We start from the raw sequence: 12082 nt of genomic DNA, 5'->3' as shown, positions 1-12082 counted from the left end.
ACTGGAAATAAATCAGTGTGAAAATGACTAAGTCCTCAATTGTCGGCCCTCTTGGAACTTTCTTTGTATCAAGGGCAAGTGTAAGATAATAGTAAGAGCACCTAATTCATAGAATTGTTTTAAGGTTAATAATTAACTATACATTTCACTCCAGAAAGATATACATGCAAAGCACATCTTAAGTGCAAGTGTATATTGTTATTTTGTCAGTAGCTCTATTATTTGCTCAACGACAAATCTTCCGATGTCATGCCAAAGGAGAATGCCTGGCTGTCATCTTTCTCTGAGACCAGTGATAGAAAAGGCTGGGTAGGGAGTGGAGGCAGTCTCAGTTAACACAAAGTGAATGTCTTATTTCTCCTGTCTCGAGCTTTTTTTTTTTTTGCATGGAAAAATTTGCCCTGAGCTAAAATCCATTGCCAATCATCCTCTTTTTTTTTTTTTTTTTTTTGCCTTCCCAAAGCCCCAATACATGGTTGTATATCCTAGTGGTAAGTCCTTCTAGTTCTTCTACGTGAGCTGCTACCACAGCATGGCAACTGACAGACGGGTGGGTGTGGTTCTGCGCCCGGGAACTGAACCCCAGGCCGCTGAAGCGGTGAGAGCGCCAAACTTTAGCCACTAGGCCATTAGGGCTGGCTCCAGCTTTCTTAATGCCTTTGTTTCTGAGTACAAACTCCTGGTTTAATGCCTCCAATTCTGCTTATAGGGTGAAATGAGAGCTCGATGTGGAAGTGGAGGTGAGGGGAAGAATCTAGCGGAGCCAGAGCTTCTTACACAGGCTTTAAATCTGCCCTCCAGGCCACCCAGTGGCTTAGCAGTTAAGTGCACACGCTCTGCTACTGGTGGCCCAGGGTTCGGATCCCAGGTGCTCACCGATGCACTGCTTGTTGGGCCATGCTGAGGCCGCGTCCCACATACAGAAACCAGAAGGATGTGCAGCTATGACATACAACTATCTACTGGGGCTTTGGGGCGGGGGGGAAGGAAGAGGATTAGCAATAGATGTTAGCTCAGAGCTGGTCTTCCTCAGCAAAAAGAGGAGGATTAGCACGGATGTTAGCTCAGGGCTGATCTTCCTCACACACACAAAAAAATGAACACGTATTTAGAATGAGAAAATAAACCACAACAAAATACAAATTTTATTCTTCCCCCCCAAAAAAAGAAAAAAATCTGCTCTCCTATTTTTGGCCACATCCACCTTCCCACTTGCACACCAATTCTTGAAACCTGTCCAAGTTCTGTGATGTGAAGTGGTGTTTTCAGAGATCTCCTTTTGCCAGCTTTGGTTGACCTGCTAAATTAGTGACCATTTGTTGCTTTTGTCTCCTTTGCTTTTTTTGTGGGTTTATCTTCTTTTCTTCCTTCACTGTCACTTAAGTGAGGATTTAGGAGATATATTAGTTTACTGGGGCTGCCATAGCAAAGTACTACAGAAGAGGTGGCTTAAGTGACACAAATATATTTTCTTACAATTATGGAGGCTAGAAGTCTGAGATGAAGATGTCAGCATGGTTGCTTTCTTCTGAGGCCTCTCTCCTTGGCTTGTAGATGGCCACCTTCTCTCTGTGCCTTCACATGGTCTTCCCTCTGTGTGTGTCTGTCCTAACTCTTCTTCTTATAAGGACACTGGTCATATTGGATTAGGGCCCACCAGTCTGATCTCATTTTAAGCACCTCTTTAAAGATCTTATCTCCAAATACAGTCACATTCTGAGGGACTAGGGGTTAGGACTCCAACATATGAATTTTGAGGGGATACAATTCAGCCCGTAACAGGAAGTATTTGAAATGAGTTATTTCTATCAGGAAGACTCTACTAGGCATTTTAGATATTTTATCCTACCAACTATATGTAAATAAGAAAATAAACAGGCCATTTCAGACTGATTGAATAAAGAGATCTAGAGATATTTTTTAATCAAATTGGATTTCTCATATAATCTAAAAATAGCTATGTTCCTTATAAACCAAGAGACATTTGTAGCAACTTTTAATCCTAAAATCCGAATCTGAATGATTTACAGTTGAGATTAATGTCATTACTTCTCTGGAGTCTTATAGATAACATTGAATTATGGAAACTATAAACCTTAAATAAGTATTTCTTAAGTGAATACATGAATAAATAACCTAGAATATCTATGCCATTTTGGGCTACAAATTCTGCCTGGAATCTATTAAACATGCACATTAACTCACAAATATTTACACATCTGCCTCCTTTTTGGGTTAGGACCCCTTTAGAATAACAGTAAGGTAATTTTTAAAGAAACAAAAAAATAGGATAACACAAATCAATAGAAGATGCATCAACCAAATATCTGGAAGTCAGAAAGGGGATGGATTGTGCCAGGACAGATTCTTCTCTAGATTTGAATGAAAAACCCTTCTGACCGTTGCCCCCAGGTGATATTTGGCAAAGTCTAGACACATTTTTGGTTGGCACAACTGAGGGAATGCTACTGGCATCCAATGAGTAGACACTAGAGATGCTGCTAAGCATCTTATAATGCACAAGGCAGCACCCACAATAAAGAATATCCAGTTCAAAACATTAATCATGCTGTTATTGAGAAATACTGTGATAGATAAATCCTAGCACTTTACACAGACTTTTAATCAGCTTTTAGTGCCTCACTCTTAAATATGAATTCGGTGTTTGAGGGAAGCTATAGGGAAGAGATAAAAACAAACAAATTAAAAAAAAACAAAACAGGAATCCAGAGAGAAGATAATGACTCTGGGAGTTGTCTTAATGGGGATGGGAGTGATTAGCAATACCCTCCTTCCCTGCCAATATCAAACTAATTAAGAAATAACTCTGAAGTTGGCAAATAGAAGATTAAAATGTCATCTTTAGTACTAATGGATAAAGCTATTCCTGGGGACTTCAACTTAGATCCACAGGTAAGTGTGCTTCTTATACAAGATCTCAGAATTACCCAGACATGACAATACAGACCAGTGCCACATTCAGTCCTCCCTCTCCCCTGCCTCTGAGGGACAAAGCTTGAACCTGGAACACAGCTATGTGTGACCTAGACAGTCAACTTGATACCAAGAGTCAGGAAAAATGAGGGCTCAGAGTTATGCATGGATATTTTCTCTTTCATTGTGTTTTCAAAACTCACCTGCTCTGGCTTACATTGTTGTTAGGGGGCTGAGAGAGATCACGTGTGCTATGCTAAGGTTTCCTTTCACACAAAAGAAGTTATCAAAGGTGGGAAATCAACATTCTCCCAAACATAGAAACCGAAAGAAAATATTTAAAAAACATCATACATTATAGAGAAATTAGAAGATTTTGGTATTTATAAAACAAAAATAACATAATATTAAAAGAATCATCTGATAAAAGTTATTAGAAATTAAAAATACATGAAATAAAACCAATCATTGGAAGGGTTAAAAGATAGAATAAAGAAATACCATCTGAAGAAAAAACCCCAAAATCTGGAAAATAAGAGACTTAAGATAAGAAAATTGGGAGATAAATTCAGGGAACTTAGGCAATCATTACCTGCACCAGAAAGAGAGAACAGAAAAACATGAAGTTGAAGCAAGGAAATAATTGAAGAAATAACAGCTCTGTAAATAGCACGTGTCTCCAATTAGGGGGCTGACCAAGTGAGGACAACGAACAAAAATCAACCCATTTTAGGAAACTTTATTTTGAAATTTCAGAATCTCAGGAAAAAAAGAGGAGATTCTACTATGTATCAAAACTGAACAAGGTTATTACATGTTATCATATGTATATATATGTGTGTTATATGCTACACATATATTTATACATATTGAAATATACAGATTGTAAGGTGGTGAAGAGTCTCATCCTTAACTACCATAATAGGAAACCAACACAATACATCTAAAATTGCAAGACCAAGTAATGGTAACGTGGAGGTAGAGCCCAGATAAAAAGTTCCAAGAGTTGAAACACATTCTGGGAACCCAGATTAGAGAGTGCAGAAAGCTGGGGAACAAGACTGCTGTTTTTCATTGTAAGCCTTCATGAATATGCTATGACAAAATATATACACGCATTACTTTAAAAAAATTACAGGGGTGGGCCCTGTGGCATAGTGGTTAAGTTCGGCACGCTCCGCTTCGGTGGCCTGGATTTGCGGGTTCAGATCTCCGGTGGAGACATACACCACTTGTCAGCCATGCTGTAGCAGTGACCCACATACAAAAGTGGAGGAAGATTAGAGCCGATGTTACCTCAGGGCGAATCTTCCTCAGCAAACAAACAAACAAAAAACCAAAATATTTATCTTTGTTTTGTTAGTTGGTTATATATAGGTTATCTGAATTGTTTTGATTCATGTAGTGGGAACACCTTGTACGATTTGTCTGTTGCTACTGAAATCCTAGACAGCTGCATTGAGTATACTAGTATATTCGAAAAATTTTCATATACTAAAAATATTTATATGCTATTCTTTATTCAAAATTGAGATTCTATACCTCAAATGGTTCATAGCCTTTTTTCACCAACTATAGGTTGTAAACTTTTTCCATGTCACAAATTATTATTCATTCTACAGCATAAATTTTAATAGTGGAATAGTTGTCCATATTTTGGATATGCCAGCCCTTCTTTATACCATTTACTCTTTTTGGGAAATGTCTGGGAAATAGTATCATACCTCTTTATCACATAATTAATGTATAATTGACCTTTTAATACCTCACTTCCCTCACTTTATTTGGTTTTCTTTTACTAAAATGTGTGATGAATAGCCTTACATAAACTCTTGTGTACATGCCTAATAATTTTCTTAGTCTAATTGGTAGAAGTACAATTGCAGGGCAAAAGACAAAATATATTTTATATTTTAATAATTATTATCAAATTACACTTCAGACCACTATTTCCTATTTTCAAGATACCAGTGGTTTAAGAGAGTTCTATAACAACTCACTAAAGTTTATATGAAAAGACAAAATTCTTGGAATATCTAATACAATACTGAGGAAGTAAGCTAACACTGGAGAATTGACACTACCTGACATTAAGACTTACTTTGAAACTACATAATCAAAACAGCATGGCATTGGCAAAATAATAAATACATAGATCAATGGAATAGATTCGAGATCCCAGACATTGATCCATAAAAATATAGTCAAATGCTCTTTGACAAAGGAGAAAAAGCAATTCCATGGTGAAATGATAATCTTTCAACAAATAGCAATCTATGAAATAAAAAATTGATAAATTGGACTTCACTAAAATTAAAAACTTTTGCTCTGTGAAAGATACTGTTCAGGGAATGAAAAAAACAAGCCGTAGACTAGGAGAATATATTTTCAAAACATATTTCTGATAAATGACTTGTATCCAAAATGTATGAAGAACTGTTAAAAACTCAACCAATAACAATATTAAAAAAACAATAAACAGGCAAAAGATCTGAAAACACACCTCACCATAGAGGACATACAGATGACAAATAAGCATATGAAAAGATGTTCAACATCATATGTCATCCGGGAAATGCAAATTAAAACAACAATGTGAAATCACTACACATCTATTAGAACAGTTAAAATCCAAAACACCAAATGCTGGGGAGAACGTGGAGCAACAGAAACACTCGTTCATTTTTGATGGGAACGCAAAATAGTGCAGCCACTTTGGAACATAGTTTGGCAGTTTCTTAAAAAGCTAAACCTAGTCTTACCATAAAAATCCAACAATTGGAGCCCGCCCAGTGGTGTAGTGGTTAAGTCCACGTGGTCTGCTTCAGTGGCCGGGGGTTCATGGGTTCAGATCCCAGACATGGACATAGGCACCATTTATCAAGCCATGGTGTGGCAGGCATCCCACATATAAAGTAGAGGAAGATGGGCACGGATGTTAGCCCAGGGCCAATCTGCCTCAGCAAAAAGAGGAGGATTGGCAACAGATGTTAGCTCAGGGCTGATCTTCCTCAAAAAAACAAAAAAAAAATCCAACACTAATTTGCCCAAATGAGCTGAAAACTTAAGTAGACACAAAAGACTGCAACTACTGTTTATAGAAAGTTTATTCATAATAACCAAAACATGGAAACAACCAAGATGTTCTTCAACAGGTAAATGGCTAAACAAATTGGTACACCCATACAATTGAATATTATTAAGAGAAATAGTGAAGTGAGCTACCAAACCCTGAAAAGACATGGAGGAATCTTAAATGCACATTGCTAAGTAAAAGAAGACAGTCTGAAAAGGCTGCGTACTGAATGACTCTATTTTTTGACATTCTGTAAGAGGCAAAACTATAGAGATGTAAAAGATTAGTGGTTTCTAGGGATTCAAGAGGAGGAAGGGCACGATGAATATACAGAGCACAGGACACTTTAGGGCACTGAAACTACTCTCTATGAGACTGTAATTGTGGATACACGACATTACGCATTTGTCAAAACCCATAGAACTGTACAACACAAAGAGTGTGCCCTAATGTAAACCATGGACTTGAGCTAATAAGGATGGATCGATATCGGTACATCAACTGTACCAAATACACCACAATAATGCAAGATTTTAATAATAGGAGAAACTGTGTGTGAGGGCAGGGGAGGTATATGGGAACTTTCTGCTCAATTTTTGTCTAAACCTAAAACTTATCTAAGAACAAAGTCTATTAATTTTTAAAAAGTATATTAATTTCTGCATATGTAGGATTTTTCCTACTATAAAGTATTACATCTATGTCTAAATACATAGTAAATTGCTTACTGAAAGTAAATTATTTATTTTTAAGAAATTCAGGAAAATCATTACTTTGCAATTGTTTACTTTGCAATTGTTTTCTTTTTGAATGTTCTTATAAATATTTTTAAAAATATTATTTTTCATCTCTTTCTGCCATTAAGGCACTATCAATAGTAAGGAATTTGCTGCAATGCTGCCTTGGAGCTTTTCTCATTTGTGTGTGTGTGTGTGTTTGTGTGTGTGTATTTGTGTGTGTGTGTACTACTACTCTTCTAATTTAAATAAACCTGACATCTATTAAGCATTGCCTATTTCACGCAGAAATGTATGCTTTCTCTTCCAAAGTAGGTAATAATCTTTCATTTAGTTGATGAGTTGGAAAAACACATTACACACCAATACTAATCTTGGTACTCACAAATTTCATGGTCCTTAAATATATGAAGCGTTAATTGTGTAAGGGAAACCATAGCTGATCAGAGAAGGTTCAGACGTAAAAATGAAACACGGGGTTACCAGCAGGGCCAAAGAGATATTTGACTTGTAGAATTCCTTTGTTACCAAATGATACTGTTTTAATAAATAAGTAACAAATACCCACTGATCTTCAAGGAAGCTTTAGGATAGAACTATCGCAGTGGTAAATATCTGTTATTATTGCCAAAAATTAGAAGCCATGTAAACAGCAGTTGGTCATTGTTTTCCTAATGTGAATTTAGTGATGTTGAAAAAAAAACCTGTCTACACTCTTCCTTCCAGTTTACAATATTATAGTACATGACATTGTATTTCCTAGATTTTCTCTGTTCCTGAAAATCATAGATAAGTTTAGGTAAAATATAACCTTCTCCTGTAAAGAGTATACATATTAAAACACCAATCCTCCATTTAACCCTCACCTAAGTTGAAGTATCCTTGGCAACAATGAAGGGTTTTAATTCATCTGCATTCTAATTTCGTTTTCAAGGCAGTTTTCTTTGAGATAAATAGCCTCCAGGGAGAATATTATATGCACATCTTGGTGCTTCTGAACTATATGATGTCCTCATTATGATACTCCAGGTATGCTCAAGAAATTGGTTGAGTTCCACAGAAAGTAGACAGTTTCACAAATTACTTATAAAAATGCTGGGTTTAGGTTTGTATCATCCTGGCTGGAGAATTGTGAGACAGGGCCAATAAAGCATCGGCACTGGGTTTTGAGATCTTTGGTCTTGGTTTAGGTTTACCTCAAGTTCGGTGCTCTTCGTCTACCTCATATAGACCTTAGATCAGGTACCCGTGACATTGACAGAAGGAATAGTGTTTTACTGCCAAATTCATTGCCTGGATAGGCTCAGATTCGTTGGAGCAAACCTAAGCTCAATGGCAATGTTTAGATAATATTTGATAGCTTTTGTTTTGTGATTCATTAAACTGAACATTCAGAGACCAGCTGTTGAAGAAAAGAAACTCCTTTTTGGCACAGACAGCAGGTCTCACATTTTTTTGTAGAGCAAGTTGACAGTTTTGAGACTGTTTATCAGATGAAAGAGCAAATCAGTGAAGAAGGCGCCTGGAGCCAACTGGTAGAAAGCTTCTACCGGATATTGTCTCTTAAAGTCATTTTAAACCTGGATATGAAAAAAATCTGTCACGGACAAAATTCAAAATGAAGGGACATTTTTATTAGGCAGTTTCATTTATAATCAAAGGTCACTGAACAGTGTGGTCTTCAAATTTTATAGAATGTTTCCTGGATGTTTTGAAAATATATATCCTTAAATCTGTGAAGTTAGGGTGCACAGGAAATGGGATGTATCATTTCCTCCCATTCACTTCCATCACAATTGTGGTAAAGTTAATATTTGTTATTAGATGTGAGCACTTTTATGCACCTAGAAGGTCGTAACTAATACTTTTCATAAGAAAATTTTGAACTCTCATAAAAATGAATAAAGTACAGCCCAAATAGAACAAGTCTTGATGTAAACAACATATTAAGGAGTCTAGACAGGTAAACAGACATATAACTTCTCTAGGAAGTAGCCAATGAAGTCCACATAATAGAATAACTGCCATAATCAATACTCTGTAAGGTGGAACTAAGTACTCTGACGCTACTCCTAGTTAAGAGTTTACGATAAATTTCTCTACTGCTTAACGAAGAGGAAAACTGAATTAACGCTTGGACAGGTCATCACTTTACGTCTACTCTTTTTTTAAAAACATAATTCTATCTTCTCTTGACTAATACTATCATATGATTACAACAACATTGAAAAGATCTTTAATTTTTTCCCGTAAATACATAAATATAGAAGGCAACAACTGTCTCATTAAATTATCTTCAACTGTCATTCCATCCAATTCCTTTTCTTTCTCTTTGTATTTAAATATTTACAGCAACCATAGTTGTGTCATAAACAATATATTAATCATAGACAGTACAAGGTAATTTACCACAGAATTTCACAAGATTTTATTTCTATAACTCTTAGTATTTACATAAAACTCTTATATCTCGAATAACGTACATTACTTTAAAAATAAAAGCAGACGGGCCGGCCCCGTGGCGTAGTGGTTAAGTGCACGCGCTCCGCTGCTGGCGGCCCGGGTTCGGATCCTGGGTTCGCACCAACACACCGCTTCTCCGGCCATGCTGAGGCCACGTCCCACATACAGCAACTAGAAGGATGTGCAGCTATGACATACAACTATCTACTGTGGCTTTGGGGGGAAAATAAATAAATAAATAAAATTAAAATAAATAAATAAAAGCAGAAAGATTAACACATTTTACTGAACACTAACTCATGCTGAACACATCTTTTATATACATATACATATATCTAAATTATTTAATTATCAAAATTCCATGAGACATTATTTCCCTCGTGTTACAGATAAAATACCCTGTTCACAGAGTCTAAATAATTGCTCTAGTTTACAGATTTGCAAAACCGAGATTCATGTCTTCTCTGCCTCACCCAAGGGTGTGCCAGTAACTATTATGTGACACTATCTTCCAGAAAGTTTATTTGCACAAAAAGAGTAAAATCAAAATCCTTATGAAGTGTTCTGAAAGACCATTAGGTATTTGCAACTTGAATGTTTTTTGATCATTATTAAAACAACCTTCACTTATAAGAAAGTAAATTCCTGTTATTTAATTATTCAATATTTGTCTGTAATAATGTTTCAAATACTATTTAAGGAAAATGAAAAATAACTCTCTGACTAAAAATAAGCTTCAGCATCAACAGTACCCCAGATGTTTGGTGTTCTATCCCCTATCCGACGACTGTACCCAAGTTTTGTATCTATGCAGTTGAAATATGAGCCTGCTTCTAACGATTTCCAATACAGAATGCCACATTATTAGGAAATACAGTGTGTTCAATAACCTTCTATGTTGGCAATCTAGGAAAGTTGCTTTTACATTAGACATATGTTTAGCTTATAAATTTTTTTTATTGTAAGATCATGTAAGTCATTTCTCTTAATTTTGTAACAGTACGCGTCTAGGCGCACTTGCCCTGCAGAAAAAGTCTAAAAGGGCTTTCAGCCCATTCTTTCCTCTATGGCTTAGGAAAAGCTGCTTTTCCCCTCTTCTTTTTGGGGTTCAAGTCAAGACACCTCTCAGGGTAGATCAGCGAGGTGTGCGTATAGGAAGTGGACCTTGGTTCCCTAAGGGGAATGCAACCACACGGGATGAGATTGTGTCAGTTAGTACTCCAGGCTCAAGGCAAGGACCAAGCATTCATTGGGTTGTCTATTTTCAGCACAGAGTTCAACTCCAAGTCCCACTGGAGCCTGATTCCAGGAGGCACCACGCTTTTAAGAAAAAGTGCTGAGCACATTATTGAGAAGTAATGAGTATAAACTTGCAGCCCGAGGATGGGGTACCCACGCGGCCCTGGTCAGACAGGGTCAGTAAGAGCATGGCTGCAGCTGTGCACAAGTGTTCATTGTTATCCGTAGTTTTGTCTTTAATAGAAACATGTTGTGGCAGCAACACACGTAAAACGGTTTAGATTACTGTATTGGGAAGAAGGACTGATCACTTGATGGGCCGTAAGGTCCAGAGAATGCTAAAAAAATGTTAGATGACCTGACGTTGAGGCAATTGGGACTCTGGCAATTAGAGAGATTAGTGTTGATTTACATTTTACAATTAAATAAATAAAGGCCTCAGGCACTTTTAAAAAACTGAAAACAATATCTAAGTATAATTTCCCATCATTAAACTAGACATATGTATTACATTTCCAAGTAAAATCAATGTATTTCTATGTTAATTTTTTATATAACTAGAAATATAAGAAAATATCCATCTTATATACATCTTTTGCTAACTTTGAGTAAAACTGTAATGTAATCACAGAACTGACCATTTCCAGCACAATAAAGCAAATGAGGTAGAAGAATGCTAAACAGGGGGCCAGCCCCGTGGTGTAGCGGTTAAGTGCATGCGATCCGCTGCTGGGGGCCTGGGGTTCGGATCCCGGGCGCACACTGAGGCACCGCCATCAGGCCATGCTGCGGCAGCGTCCCACATAAAGTGGAGGAAGATGGGCACGGATGTTAGCCCAGGACCAGTCTTCCTCAGCAAAAAAAGAGGAGGATTGGTATGGATGTTAGCTCAGGGCTGATCTTCCTCACACACACAAAAAAAGAATGCTAAACGGAACAGTGTCCTTTAATGACCAAACATTACATGATTATATGTGCTTTAACTCACTTTCACATTTTTTGCAGTGTTAAGATTTCCATATTAAGGAATTCTAATATTGTTCATTGCCAAAATACCATATTTTCTCTTCAAGAGATACAAGCTCTGCTTCCCAGTATTTACTTTTATTGAGAAAGTGGTTAATGGAAGTATTGTCAAAATTCAAAATCATTTACAATACTAATAATTTCACAAATATCAGGAATTTGTACTACCCAGTATCAGCTTGTGAAGGAGAATAACATAGGTAACTTCGATATAACTCTTTGTAAGTCTTCTGGTCTCAGGACGATATAGATTGATGATTTTGACACTAAGTTCTGAGCTCAGCACTTACAAGATATTTCTTAAATCTTTCTTACACTTTATGTTGAGTCAATTGCCAAAAAAAAAACCTGTCCTTAGAGTAATTGAAAACTGCTTTAGATTGTCATTGAATGATACACAGCAATACACTTTGATTATAGTAACAGACATTTTTATTTTTTACTATCACATTGAACCATGAAAATAATGATTTGTCAACTGTTGACAAGCAGATAATTGTTGTAGTTTTTTTGACTCAAATTATGTCTACTTTTTAGATCTTCTGCAAGGTTAAAAATATTAATGCCATGAGTCATATTTCAATGGAAATTTGATAGCTTACAAAGT

Source organism: Diceros bicornis, chromosome 38 (genome assembly GCF_020826845.1).
Source record: "Diceros bicornis minor isolate mBicDic1 chromosome 38, mDicBic1.mat.cur, whole genome shotgun sequence".
In the NCBI taxonomy this organism is placed as follows: domain Eukaryota; kingdom Metazoa; phylum Chordata; class Mammalia; order Perissodactyla; family Rhinocerotidae; genus Diceros; species Diceros bicornis.
Note: the sequence above shows the minus strand (reverse complement) of the source record.